At 30.8% G+C, this 16,182-nt stretch overlaps 1 long non-coding RNA gene across 1 annotated transcript; it reads right to left on the reverse strand.

Annotated features, from left to right (window-relative positions):
• Nucleotides 1-14,511: 14,511 nt before the first annotated feature.
• Nucleotides 14,512-15,707, reverse strand: LOC124889458. Its single transcript, XR_007048472.1, has 2 exons — nucleotides 15,483-15,707; nucleotides 14,512-14,730 (listed from the first exon to the last, which is right to left on the reverse strand). It is a non-coding gene; the product is annotated as an uncharacterized LOC124889458 (long non-coding RNA).
• Nucleotides 15,708-16,182: the final 475 nt, after the last annotated feature.

Here is a 16,182-nt window from a genome sequence, read left to right on the forward strand (position 1 = left end):
CGCACTTTCTTATTTGGGTAATTCAAGCTGCATTGATAAGAAGACGCATTTTCTTATTTCGGTAATTCAAGTGGCATTTGTAAGGAGACGCACTTCCTTGTTTGGGTAATTCAACCGGCATTTGTAAGGAGACGCACTTTCTTGTTTAGGTAATTTAAGCAACATTTGTAAGGAGACGCACTTCCTTGTCTGGATAATTCAAACAATATTTATAAGGAGACGCACTTTCTCATTTGGGTAATTCAAGCAACATTTTTAAGGAAATGCACTTCCTTGTTTGGGTAATTCAACCAACATTTGTAAGGAGACGCACTTCCCTGTTTGGACAATTCAAGCAACATTTGTAAGGAGACGCACTTCTTTATTTAGGTAATTCAAGCGGCATTGGTAAGAAGATGCACTTTCTTATTTCGATAATTCAAGTGGCATTTGTAAAGAGGTGCACTTCCTTGTCTGGATAATTCAAGCAATATTTGTAAGGAGGCGCACTTCTTAGTTTTGATAATTCAAGCAACATTGGAGACCGCCTGAAGCACAGGGCGAATAAATGGAAAGTCAAACAACAAGGTGAAGAAATTAAAAGTCATTCAACAAATTGAAGAAATTACAATTCAGGAGCCCGCCTGAAGAATAGGGTGATGAAACTCAAGTCAAAAGTCCAAAAGAAGCTGCATAGATAGGGTTTTTGTAATTTTATTTATGTTTTAACTTGTAATTTTTATTTTTGATGTAATGATAGAGCCGCGGACCGGAACCTCAATGGAACCTCACTTGACTCTCCAACTCGGTATAGTCCCTCTCCTTTCAATCCTTTAAGATACCTGTGACTTGATTTCCTTATAACTTGGGTAGGTAGGATGTCCTAAGTCAAGATCCAGTTGCCCATCTTTATTTTATTTCTTTCCTTGAATAATGGTCGGGTCAAAATTTGGTCTCGTTGTCTACTTTTTTGTCTGAAAACTCTTTGTGTTTATACCCAAAAAGGGGCATGATGTAGACACCTAATTTTGTCCCTCCCAAAACCTAATTTATCCATTTTTTTCACTTCTTGTTATCATACACTCTCACCCATGTGATTATACCCCAAAAAAATACAAAAATTAACAACCCTTAACAAACCCAATCCCCAATTATTCTCTTGGTAACAAATTTTATCACAACAACAACACCATTCACGCACACACCACTCTCACATACAAAAACCAGTGAAAGAAAAAGGGGGAGAATACCAGCACAGACAACCAGAATACACCAAAAATACTCTCTACTCATAAAAAACACAAATTCACCATTCTTCAACAATAAACCTCACAGACGAACGAATTCACACATCAAAGAACACGGAATACACAACAAACTCACAACAATTCCATGGACACACAGATCACTCCTCTACCATCACTCTCACAGACACACACTAACACATAGATGAAATGGAGAGAGGAGAAAAAGAAGAGGGAGCGGAGGAGATCAGAGCGAGAGATCGATCGAGAAAAATAGGGTGAAATCGAGTGAGACAGCGAGTTTCTCAGGTGGCTGGTCACTGTTCCGGTGAGTTGGTTTGTCGAAAAATGTCAAGGCGCCCAAAACTCATCGAAGCTTATCTATCGTCACCGAACTCAATGATTTAACTAATTTCGTGAAATTCCATACGAGTTTGAGTGTTTGTCGTGATTCCCGTTATGGGACGCTACTTTTTTCATTATTGGTTTTGGGATTTTGGTTTGATTTGTCTCTATTGGGTCATCGTGGTAAGTTTTGGGCTTCGATTTTGGTGATACTGAGTTTGGAGTTGCTCTTCTGTTGAGGTTCGAATCGAAGATTTTGGACGCGGTTCTAGTCGGAAGGAGCAATTTCAATTAAAAGCATTGAGGTCCATTTCTCAACTAATTCTCTATTCTATTTTGGAATTTTGTTTGTTTGTTATGGATATGAATAACTTTTTTGTTTAGCAAGCTTGAATCTTTGTTGTGTGTACGTGGTTGATATTGGATTTGATAGTCGAAAAATTAATTTAATCATGTTGAGAATGAATTTAGGGAATGGGAATTGAAAATTGATAAAAGTGAATATTATGGTATTTTGATTCATTGTTGATGTTGAACGTGATATGTCGTCGAGCGGGTAGGCATATTTAGAATTGGTGGATTGGTGGAATATTTGGAATATTTGTTGAATGTGTGAATATTTGTTGAGTATTTCTTCCTATTTTAACGCATAAAATTGAGAAAAAATGTATTCATTTGGCCGGGGAATGCCTCAAGGGATTTGTATTAATTTATTCGGGGAATGCCCCGAAGTATCTTATATTTGGAGGACGTTCGCGATGAAGGCCCTAGGCGTCGGGTAGTGCATAGTCTAGGACTAGTTTAGAATAGGATTTATACTTTCGTATTTTTTATTTTTGGACTGTATAATTGGACTGGACACTACATTTTCGGAGATTCCTTTTGTTTCTGTTTATTTGTTTAATTATTATGTGTCTATGTGGTTTATATATTCGTAGTGTTAAATTATCTGATATGCTCCACCAAGAGACCGTGGTCGAACCACGAGATCGAGGGGTGCCTAACACCTTCCCCTCGGTCAACAGAATTCCTTAGCCGGAATCTTTGTTCGCAGATCAGTTTTAGAGTCAAAATCGTTTTGAAAAAGGATTTCCAAATGTGACTTGGCACACCCGATTATGCCAAGTGGTGACTCTGAGTTTAAATGTAAATAATCCTTTTCGAAACAAAAAATTTTCATCTTTTGTTACTTTGATAATAAAAACTCTTTCAAACTTTGAAATCATAATCATTTGGAGTTAAAAAAGGGGTGTGACAGCTCTCAATTTGTCATAAAAAATGGAATAAAAATGTGAGGGGTAGGTGACGTGGAGGGTAGGGTAGGTGAAGGTAGAGGTATGGGGTGGGGTAGGTTGTTAGGATGAGGTGTAAAGTTGGTTAGGATAGGATTAAAACACGATAGAATTTGTTAGGGATTATGTTAAGGGTTGTTATTTTTTGTAATTTTCTTTTTTTGTATAATCACATGGGTGAGAATGTATGATAACAAGAAATGAAAAAATGGATAAATTGGATTTTGGGAGGGACAAAATTAGATGTATACATGCGGTTCCCTTTGTTCACTCATACAAGGTCCTTTACCTAAGGAGGAAGAGGGGAAACAGTGAAAGATATTATCCATCATGGTAAATGGAATCTAGATTATATTCCTTTAACTCTTTCCCTAGAAATTATCAATCTCATTAAAGGGTTTTACACTCTAATAACCCAAAGGCAGTTGATAAACCTTCCAGGAAACACACTAGTTCTGGTTTCTTCTCTACTTGGTCAGCTTATTGGCTCAGCAGAAATGATGACATATCGAATGTGTATTCCAAGAAACCTTTTAAATGGATATGGCAACTACAATATCCAAATAAAATAAAATTTTTGTTGTGGTTATGCAAACATAACGGCTTCCTGCTAGTAATTATCTAAATTCAATAGGCTTAAATATAGACCCCAACTACTATTTCTGTAGGAATCCAGAAACTATCGAACATATATTTCTTTATTTTAGGAAGGAAAAAGGGTCAAATATGCCCCTAAACTTTGCGAAAAGGTTCAAATATGTCCTTCGTTACAAGTTTTGTTCAAATATATCCTCGCTGTTAAAGTTTAGGAACAAATATACCCTTTAAATGTTAAGTGCTTTGCTGGAAATTTGCAAGTCTTTTTTTTTCTTCTTTTTTTTTATTTTTAATGGCCACATAAGCAAGTAATTGCCACATCACAAAAAAATAAATTTACCCAACTCTTTTATACCCTAACCCGACCAAAGATCCGACCCAACACCCCTTTTAACCTCAAAGAAGAGAAAGAAACAATGTTAGTTCTTCCGCCATTAACATTCACCACTGAACGAGAGCTTATTCATATGAGAGTAAAATTTTTTACAATTCATCCTAAGCTGTACTACCAGGATGCACATCACCAACCTACGTTCCACAACCGCCATTTCAGCCGAGAACTAAAAACTCGTGGGAGGACAAATACAGAGACATTGAGGGTGAAAACATTTGGTTTATATCGCAGGGTGGTCTTTCAATCTTAAGACGATTTTGGTAAGGGGAAAAAACTATCATCATTTCCTTTTCTTTTCCTTTTTGCTGCATGGCTTTATGCGTATGTTTTGGTGTTAGATTGACGTACATTATTTGAGGAATGAGGAGTTGTGTGTTTATATGATTTTGGGTAAACCTCACATCATCAGATAAATTTTAAGGCCGAGTTAGACCCAATGTCCGTTTTCTTGACATGCTATCAGAGTTCTAGAGTAAAGAAAGGATTTCGAGTTAGGCAGAAGGCATGTCCAAACATATGCAATTACTCCAAGAGACAGGATCCCAGGTTTGGTAATGGGGGGTTATTTGTTTTTAAAGAACACACGATGAAGATTCTTTTGCCTATCTCAGAGACACAAAGGTAGTATGCAAACTGGTTCCCAGATTACACCACAAACTGCCCTCATTCTTCACGCATCATCAGAAGATGATAAAAGTAGATTCAAGAAGTCATTTATCATCAACTAGTCAAGAAATTACTACTTTTCTTGGTGGTTTAGATATCTGTGATGGTTGATACGATAGAGAACAACATTCCTCGTTTCATACACTCAATACGGAATCACATTGTGTGATTTCTATCAAACAAGCGTATCTGGTGCAAGCCTGCACAAAGGAGGGCCAAGAGAACCATGGCACTATTCTCACGCTCGTGTCAAAGGGCAAGCAGCTATGGATATACTCAACAATTTTGAACAAAGTTGGAATAAGCAAATTGGCCCGTCTTTGCTCATTCCCATAAGATCCATTCCAGAACTAAGCAATCAGCCAAACACGGCTTCTACTGATCGGGACTGGAATGTTCAAGTATCCCGATCAATTGATCATGTCTCCGCGTACCATTTTCCTAGGAACATGACAGTTGAAAGAAGTATTCATGAAAATGATGCTTATGTTGAAGCAATTAGGCGAGCTGACAGATTTATATACATCGAGAATTAGTATTTCATTGGTGGATGCCACCTTTGGCAGCAAGATCAACATTTTGGTTGTAGAAACTTAATTCCAATCGAGATTGCACTAAAGATTGTGAATAAAATCAGAGCTAAGGAGCGGTTTTTCTGTGTATATTGTGATACCAATATGGCCCAAGGGACTTCCAGAGAGTGATTCAGTGTAAGATATATTGCACTGGACTCGCGAAACAATAAAGATGATGTATAGAAGTGTTTGCTTAGTAGCAGTTAAAGTTTTAGCTAATGGTAGTACAGCTTGGGATGAATTGTAAAAAATTTCACTCTCATATGAATAAGCTAACGTTCAGTGGTGAACAATAATGGTGGAAAAACTACCATTGTTTCCTTTCTCTTCTTTGAGGTTAAAAGGGGTGTTGGGTCGGGTCAGGGTATAAAGAGTTGGATAAATTTATTTTTGTGATGTGGTAATTATTTGTTTTATCTTATGTGGCCATTAAAAATTTTAAAAAGAAAAGAAAAAAGAGACTCGAAAGCACTAAACATTTAAAGGTGTATATTTGCTCCTAAACTTTAACAGCGAGGGTATATTTGAACCAAACTTGTAACGGAAGACATATTTTGACCTTTTCACAAAGTTTAGGGGCATATTTGATCCTTAAGGTTAAAGCCTTTTGGAAAAAAGTCGATATGAGCAACCAAATTGAAATAATAAAATTCTCCGCAAATCATTGGCTATACCAAATTCGAAAATTAGGTCCTAAATTGCAGGGAAACATACTAAAATAGGAAACCACTTTTCCTTTCTATCTTGGAATATATTGCTCGCTAGAAATGAAAACTACCACAAATGACTTAATAATCCTATCAATATGGAGTTACCATTACAAAGGGCGATAGAGTTCGCCACAGTAGCAGGTAAAACTAAGACCACAACTTACCCTACTATTAAGGGTGTTATGTGGGCCGGGCCGGGTCAATCCGAAACTGGCTCATTAAATTTATCCAAGTTGTGGGCTGAGTCGGGTCCAGGTTGGGGTTAAGTGGATTGGGTCGGGCCGGGTTCAACAGAAATTTTTAAAAATAGTCCTGACCCAGCCCACTTAATCCAACCCGGTCAAACCCATCTAAACTGGTCAAACCCGGTTAAAAATCCGGTCTAACCCGGTCAAAAATAAAAAAGAAAAGTTTTTTTTCAATATACACTATATATACCCACCTATATATATTTTAAATACTTTAAACAATATATATACACTATATATATAATATATACTACATTAGAATTTAAAAAATATATACACATATACACAATTACACATATATACGCACCATTCAATGTATATGTACAACTTTAAAGTTTAAATAAAATATACTACAACATATATATATATATATATATATATATATATATATATATATATTATATATACTAATTTATAAAACATATAAACATGTATACGTTAAATATACACGTCCATAGCAGATATATACACATATATATGCACTATTCATTGTATATATACTACTTTAAATAAAATATGCTACAATATATATACATTACAATATATATAAATAGTTATATACTAATTTATAAAACATATACACATGTGTACGTTAAATATACATGTCTATAGAAGATATATACACATATATATGCACCATTCAATGTATATGTACTACTTTAAATAAAATATATACTACAATAAATATACATTACAGTATATATATATATATAGTTATATACTAATTTATAAAACATATACACATGTATACGTTAAATATACATGTCTATAGAAGATAAATTCACATATACACGCTCTATTCAATGTATATGTACTACTTTAAATACAATATATGTACATTACAATATATATACATATAGTTATATACTAATTTATATAACAAATATATATGTATACGTTAAATATACACGTCTATAGAAGATATATACACATATATACGCTCTATTCAATGTATATGTAATACTTTAAATAAAATATACTGCAATATATATACATTACAATTTATATATATATAGTTATATACTAAGTTATAAAATATATACATATGTATACGTTAAATATACACGGCTATAGAAGATATATACATATATATACGCACCATTCAATATATATGTACTATTTTAAATAAAATATATACTAGTATATATGTATATATATATATATATATATATATATATACTAATATATATATACAATTTATAAAACATATACACATGTATACATTAAATATACACATCTATAGAAGATATATATACAAATATACAAAACATATGCTACTTAATATAATAAATTAATAATATTTGGTAGTAAATTAATAATATATTAGAAGTAAGTTTTAAATTTAAACTATAAATTCAATTTAAATCATTAAATGGAAAAAATTACAAAGTAAGGACTAAGGAGTGAATGAATGTTATTTTTATTTATCAACATTGTTAAAAAATATTCAATGTAGATGGTCCCTGACTTCTGATCTTGGTCGTGCTGTAAATAAAAATGATTATTTAATCGTTACTTGTCATTGGATGGATAGTAATTTCGTGATGCAAAAACGTATTCTTGCTTTTTTATATGATGAAGATCGTAAACATACTGGACAATTTATTGCTGATTCTATTGTTAAAATTGCCAGATATTATGGTATCGAAAATAAAATTTTATGTATTGCTTTTGATAATGCTTCTAACAACAAGACTGCTATAACAAAAATAAAATCTACGCTATCTCCGTCCTTGCCTGAAATTTTTCATATTAAGTGTGCATGTCATATATATAATTTAATTGTAAAAGATGGTCTTGAGTTTTTTGAGCTTTATATTGAAAAAATTCATCTTGCCATTGGTTTTATTCAAGAAAATAATCGTAGATCGAGAATTAGAGAATTTAAAGTTAAATGTCAAAAAAATAGACTTACACCGTTTTGATGCCGGAGGAAATTGATACTAGATGGAATTCTACGTATGAATTTTTAAAAACTTGTTATAAATATAGAATTCCTATTACACTAGCTTTTAACCAACATTGCGGTTCATTTGCTGATTCTGCTGATTGCATGCTACATAATTCTGATTGGGTTGTAATTAATGATCTTGTTAAGTTTTTAAAACAAATTTATGTAGCTACAATTGAATTTTCAGGTGCTTCTTATCCTACTGTTTGTAATATTTTGGCATATATAGCCGATATTTCTGGTTTGCTCAAAGAATATAAAAATAAAGAAGGTTATAAAGAAGCTGTTGGCGCCATGTTTATGAAATTTAAAAAATATTTTTTCTCGATTCCCCCTATTTACTTGGTTGGTGCTATGCTAAATCCGTACATGAAATATAATAATATGTGTCACTTTAGTACTCTTATTTATACTAACTTAGAAATAAATACTAACCATGATTCTGAACAAGTACAACTTGATTTGTGGACGGCTACGGCTGATGCAAAGGATTACATAGAAAAATTATATAATCACTATGTTGTTTTATTTGATTTAGCCGTACCTACAAATATCACTCCAATTGTCGCTCCTCATCCTTCCGAGGAGCCATCATCTTTTAAAAGGCCGGCACATAGTGGTTTTCCTGATTCGTTTTATGATTTAAATTGTTGGAACAGTGTTGATAAGAGAACTTACACATCAACTTATCGGGAAGAGCTGAAATATTATCTTCGGACGACACCAGAGGATCGCAGACGATGGATCAACACGTTGGATTGGTGGAGGAGTAATGAAACACAATATCCTGTGCTTTCAAGATTAGCTAGAGATATCTTGAATGTTCCAATGTCAACTGTTGCATTAGAGAGCGCCTTTAGTCAGGGACGACAGCAGCTTGGAGACAACCAACACTCATTGGGAAGCAATGCAATGAATGTTCTAGTTTGCCTCAGAAATTGGATTAGAGTGGAAAGAAGAAACCAAGGAATGGAACCGGAGCCGAGCGACGAGTTAAAACTTGAAGAAATTATGACTTCACGGGAGAACTCAGCAGAATCAAGTCCAATGCATGGTTTTGCCCTCGTTGACTTCGACTATCCTATGCAAGTTCCCATTAATATTAACATGAATGAGTTGGAAAAAATGATGCATAATTTATAGATTTTTCATTCATGTAAATTATAAATTTTGGATCATTTTGCAATCAATAAAATTCCCCAAATTCATTCACTCCTTAGTCCTTGCTTTTTTTTTTTTTTCATTTAACGATTTAAAATTTTAAATTGAATTTCTAGTTTTCTACTTTAAATTAAAAACTTACTTCATATATATTATTAATTTACTACCAAATATTATTAATTTATTATATTAAGTAGCATATTTGTATATTTGTGCATATATCTTCTATAGAAGTGTATATTTAACGTATACATGTGTATATGTTTTATAAATTAGTATATATCTATATATATTGTAATGTATATATAATGTAGTATATTTTATAAGTAGTAGTATATATACATTGAATGGTGCGTATACACGTGTATATATCTTCTATAGAAGTGTATATTTAACGTATATATGTGTATATGTTTTATAAATTAGTATATAAGTATATCTATATATATTGTAATGTATATATAATGTAGTATATTTTATAAGTAGTAGTATATATACATTGAATGGTGCGTATACATAGAATAGAGTGTATATATGAAAATAGATCTTCTATAGACGTGTATATTTAATGTATACATGTGTATATGTTTTATAAATTAGTATATAACTATACAAAAATATATTGTAATGTATATATATTATAGTATATTTGATTTAAAGTATTACATATACATAGAATAGAGTGTATACATTTGAATGGATCTTCTGTAAATGTGTATATTTAACATATACATGTGTATATATTTTATAAATTAGTATATAACTATACAAATATATATTGTAATGTATATATATTGTAGTATATCTCATTTAAAGTATTACATATACATATAATAGAGTGTATATATGTGAATAAATCTTCTATAGACGTGTATATTTAACGTATACATGTGTATATGTTTCATAAATTAGTATATAACTATACAAATATATATTGTAATGTATAAATATTATAGTATATTTGATTTAAAGTATTACATATACATAGAATAGAGTGTATATATGTGAATAGATCTTCTATAGACGTGTATATTTAACGTGTACATGTGTATATGTTTTATAAATTAGTATATAACTCTACAAATATATATTGTAATGTTTATATATTATAGTATATTTGATTTAAAGTATTACATATACATAGATTAGAGTGTATATATGTGAATAGATCTTCTATAGACGTGTATATTTAACGTATACATGTGTGTGTGTATATATATATATATATATATATATATTGTAGTATATTTTATTTAAACTTTAAAGTTTAAAGTAGTACATATATATTTGGATGGTGCGTATATATGTGTAATTGTGTATATGTGTATATATTTTTTAAATTCTAATGTACTATATACTATATATATAATGTATATATATTGTTTAACGTATTTATAATGTATATAGGTGGGTATATATAATGTATATTGAAAAAAAGTTTTTTTTTTTTTTTTTTTGATCGGATTTGACCGGTTTTTTAAATGGGTTTAACCGGGTTTAGGTGGGTTTGACCGGGTTGGGTTAAGTGGGCCGGGTTAGGATGATTTTTGATTTTTTTACTGTTGGGCCCTGATCGGCCCGGCCCACTTTGACCCCAACCCGGCCTCGGCCCGGCCCCCCTTAAATAAAACGGGCCGGTTTCGGGTTGGCCTGGCCCAGCCCACTTGACAGCCCTAATAGTTCCATCGGCACTACTAATCTTGCTACTGTCTCTTGTTCTACAATTTTGCTCCTAGGCTTCTGCCTCAATATCATGTAATCAATATTATTAGCGATTAATAAAATATCTTCTTTCATAAAAAAAAAAAATTATTTCATATGTTGGCTTCATAAATTTAATGGTCAAATTTACACATGAAAATTATAACCTTCTCATAAAAGTTGTATCATCAATCTCTATACCGGGACGTGAATTTCATTAACTAACTTAATATTTCACCAATATATATTATTATTATCCAATCTTCCAAGAATATTGACTCATCTCAGAATCTCACCTTTAATCAATCAAAAAATAGATAATATATATGGATCATAATAGTCATATCAAGATTGACAATATAAGTACATTTGACAGTTTAGAGAATGTGTTTTTATCAGTTAGTCTAAAACAACTATCTTTTCTTGGTTTTGTTCAATACATACAAAATGCACTAACATGAGAAGTTAGAATCACACCATTCTCGTAATCAAGATAAACTACATTTAAACTCGTGCTACAATCATTTTGATGGTTTGTCCAAATTTTCATCTACGATTGTGAACTATAACTTTAACTTATAAGAATTAATGACTTAATCTTCTATGATTAAGCTAAACTCTATACACCAAATCATCTACTATATAAGTTGAGGACACATATATGACAATTATCTATTTGTTGTAATAACTAATTGAATCAAATAGATAAATAAATAAGTAATCGTTCAATTAAAATACTATATCAAAGCATGGTTTATATTATATCCTAACAATTGATGCGGCTCAATCTGAAGATGCAACTAGGTATATGATTAGGCACATGATTGTAGATTAAGCCATGGCAATATCTCTTTTCCTATTTAATTTTCAGTTAATTTATACGTCTTCTTCTCAACCGTGATTCTTGCTTTGAGAAGTAACTCAAGCTGTTTTTGATAATTACTCATAGTTTTTTCTTCTTATGCTATATATTTTTTACACCATTCCTTTATTGTCATTTGTTGATAAAATATTATTGGATCAAATTAGTTAACACTACACATGAATAAATCGATAAAGGAGCATGGAGCTCGTGGAAATTGATACTTGTATTGCATGAATCTTTCTGCAATAATAATTATTAGTTGAATAACATTACGAATAATCAACTCAAGATTCTCAAGTGTTACAGATTTTGAAACTGCAAATTTCAGTGTAGGATTATTATTTTATCATTGAGCGTGTTGATCTAGTTAATTATATATGGGTAACTTACACAAAGCTCATAAATTTTAGAGCTAATTACCCTCTCTCCCATAATTTTTTGGCATATTACATAAAATCATTAAGATATGGGATGTAGATACATATTAAAAGGACAAATAAATCAATTTTGTGATACATTAGCAACTAACTTGAAAAATTTCCTTAATATAAGACAGAAATCAAAGAATCCCTTAATATAAGACGGAAACAAAGGAATGTATCTTTGTTTGATTTATTTTATTTTACTATTATTTAAAAATAATAAATTCATTAATTTTATTAATATAAAACAAAAAAATGTGTATCTTGATTATGTAATTTTATTTATTATTCTTTACAATAATAAATTTATTGATTTGATTTATCTATTATCAAATTGTTGTATCCAACAAACTAAAAACTTAGATACATGTGTATACAGTTGTGCTTATATACATTCATATGTATCATAAACACGTACTAACCTCCTACATACATACAAAAATTGATAAATTTTGATATAAGATGGATACAAAAAATTATTTGTATGATAAACACATACTAACCTGTTAGATACATATAAATTTTTGAACTATAATACATGAGCACATAGATTCATCTGTATGTATCAAGAACAATACAGTTGCACACATATACATTTATATGTATCATAAACATATACTGGCCTACTAGATACATTAAAAAATCATGTATTTTGATATATGAGCATGCAAATGCATTCATATATATCATGAACAAAAAATTATATTTTTATAAACTATAATACATATGCACAGAGATACATTCGTATCTATCATGAACAAACGCTAAGCTTTGTATTTCATATGAATTAGTAAATTATGATATATTGGCATGCACATACATTCATATGTATCATAAACAAAAAGTTACAGTCTTTTTTACTATGATATACGCGCACAAAGATACATTTGAATGTGTCATGAACACACATCATCACCCTCCATTAATTTTAGCCTCCCTCAAACACCAACTGACCCACAACGTTACCGTTAAATGTCATTTTTTTTGAAATCTTCAACCTTAAAACTTCTTTAAATCCTAATCGTGAAATCCAACTTTTTGTAAAAAATATAACTTTGAGGTAGAGATCAAATCTACATTTCAAAATCGTGAAATCAAATCATGATTTTTCAAACTAAACTTTAGGGAGAGATCAAATCAAATCATGTCCAATCACGATTTTCAAACTTAACTTTGAGGGAGAGATCAAATCTATTATTTTTCAAAAAAATTTGGTGGAGATCGGTGGTTTGAGATGTCAATTCACCAGCCGGCAGTGACTAACAGTATTGATGGTGAAACATAGGTAAAGGGAGTGAAGAAGAAGATGGAAGTAGGTCTGGTGGTTTTCATTGTTTTTTGATTGAAATAGAGAAGAAGTGGTTATGAAGATTTTTGATAATACAATATTTAAAAGATAAATATGTATTAAAAGAGGCAGTTTGGTGGAGTGAAGATCGTATAGTGAGATATGTTATGTGTCAAGTTTTAAGGCGAGAAAAATTTGAATTATAAAATTATATTTAACTATTTTAAATATGTGAAATAATGAATATTAATGATAAGAATATTTGAAGAATTATCTAATTTACCATTAAAGATATTTTTGAGCCTTCTCGTTTGAGACCTCTTGAAAGATGTCATTTTCTTCGTTATTAGTGAGACATAATTGAGCACTTTTAGCCTTTCCTTTATGTGGTCAACTCTACGTCACAAAGGCATAATCAAGATTTAAATAGATAATCAAACTTGAAGTTTATGAATTCACATAATTCTTAACTATGAAAATTTTGTTTTAGAGGATTTTGAGATTTATCCAGGTAGTTTTGATATTTCACCTCATTCGTTTTTTTTGGATAGATTTAGAAGCACCCAAAGGGAGAGAGAAACATTATTTAACCCTCGTTGATAAGAATTTTTAATTAACAAAATAAATCTTACTAGCCATTAAAGAATTAAAGGAACGTCTGTCGGTCAAGTTTTATATTTTAAAATTTTGAAATCTCAAATCATGTTTTTACTTTTTTTACTCGAAAAATTTAAAATTTCAAATCATGATCTCAAATCAATTTTCAAATGCTAATTTGAAATCATAAATTCATATCTCAGGTACAAACGCAAGCTATGTTGCTAGCTACTCGTAAGTCGTTGTTCTCCAAAGTACTTGAATAAAAAAACCACAACAAAACGAAAGAATTGATTTTGTAATTTACTTACAATATTTTTTATAATTTTATGTCTTTCTTCATAAGTTATTTTTATTTTTTCACGTAAGAGATCCGAATTTCTTTTTAGTTCATTTTGTAAATAGGCAAAAAATCAATCTTAATTCATCCGACAAATATTATTTCTTATAAATGAATCAAAAACAAAACATGGACCTTTGAGAATAGGAGTGTACTTTATATAGTATAAACTAGTACTTAAGACATTAATTACATTCCCAGGTACAAATACAATACTTGGTGCAACTGGTTTTGACACTTTGACCGTGTCTATATTGGCAATCGTGCAAGCATACCAGGTCTGCTTTGCTATAATCACAATGATTATGCGTCAGCTTTTCTTGACATTCTTTTGCCTCAACCCCTATCTCCTCAACTGCAGCAACAAAATTTGTTAGTGTCAAAATCATTGTTATAACCAGTACTATTTTTGTCTCATTTTATTTGTAGTTATTTGATTGGGCACGAAATTTAAGAAATAAGTGATGACTTTGTAAAATTTACAAAACTGTCTCTCTTAATATTACTTTTTAATTATCTTTTCTTAATAAATGGGACCACTAAGGATAAAATAAGAATGATGTCATTAAATAATTATCAAATAAGGAAATGTGACATTCTTTTTGGGACGGACTAAAACGAAAATAACGATATATAAAATGAGACAGGGGAGTAATATTTTACTTCAATCGTTTCAAGTTAAGTGTCTTAGTTTCACCAGACGACGACAATAACAACTACCACATATCCAGTAAAATTCAAAAAAAATAAAGTATATTCAGACTTTATCACTACCTCGTGAAGGTGAAAAAATTATTTTTAAACTCAGACGCAACAAATTCAAGTACAAAAAGAAAGAAAACATTGACTATACATGAAGTTTTTTTTTAAAAAAATGAGACTTTAAATTTTGTAATTTTATAATTAAATATGACTCATGCATGTGGCGCAAAATGTCTTTTACATCTTGTGATTTAAAGCGATCCAAAGTAAAACGCTTGAATTTAAAAAGTTATCAAATATAACAAAAAATACATTATTTCTGAAATAGATTTAAAAGAAGTATTGATACTTAAATTAAAAGTAAGAATATATTTATCATAAATTCGCCTTTGAAAAAGTAAATACCTGAGAAAAGTAGCACAATGAAAAGGATGACGAAGAGAGATTTTGAGATGCTGGTCTTTGCCATTTGGTTAATATTTTGAGGTTGTGGATTGTGTCTTATTCAAACTTCTTTCTCTCAATTTATAGCAGAGAGTTCTGAATGTTTATGGAAAGTTTTTTTTTTTGGTAAACAATATTTATGGAAAGTTGCTATAACTTCTATACTTATAGTGTCTGCTTTTGATACACTGAATTTTATTTTATTTTTGGTAAACAATGTTTATGGAAAGTTGATATAACTTCTATACTTATTATATCTGATTTTGATGCAGTGAATCTTATTTGCAAATTTTGATTTTTCTCTGTTTATGGTATGTCATTTATTTTTGCAGCTCATTTCACAATTTTTCCTTACTCACCTTCTATAATGAACTCGTTTGGAAAGGATTAAAAATATTATCTTTTTCCTTAAAATAAAGAAAATAAAGCACTGATACATCTCCCAAGGTCCGAACCCGGATTGTTAATGAGGAAATGAACACTCTTGACCACTGGATTATGCTTCTCTAGCTTGCATGTTAAGAGTGTGCAACAACATGTATATAACCATAAATATTTATATTTAATCTATTTACTCAAAAAAAAATTCTGCCGCAGGGTGTCATCTGACCACCCTTCGGTGGCTGTAGCTCCGCCCCTGCTTACTCACCTTCTATAATGA

The sequence above is a fragment of the Capsicum annuum genome, chromosome 12 (genome assembly GCF_002878395.1).
Source record: "Capsicum annuum cultivar UCD-10X-F1 chromosome 12, UCD10Xv1.1, whole genome shotgun sequence".
NCBI lineage: Eukaryota > Viridiplantae > Streptophyta > Magnoliopsida > Solanales > Solanaceae > Capsicum > Capsicum annuum.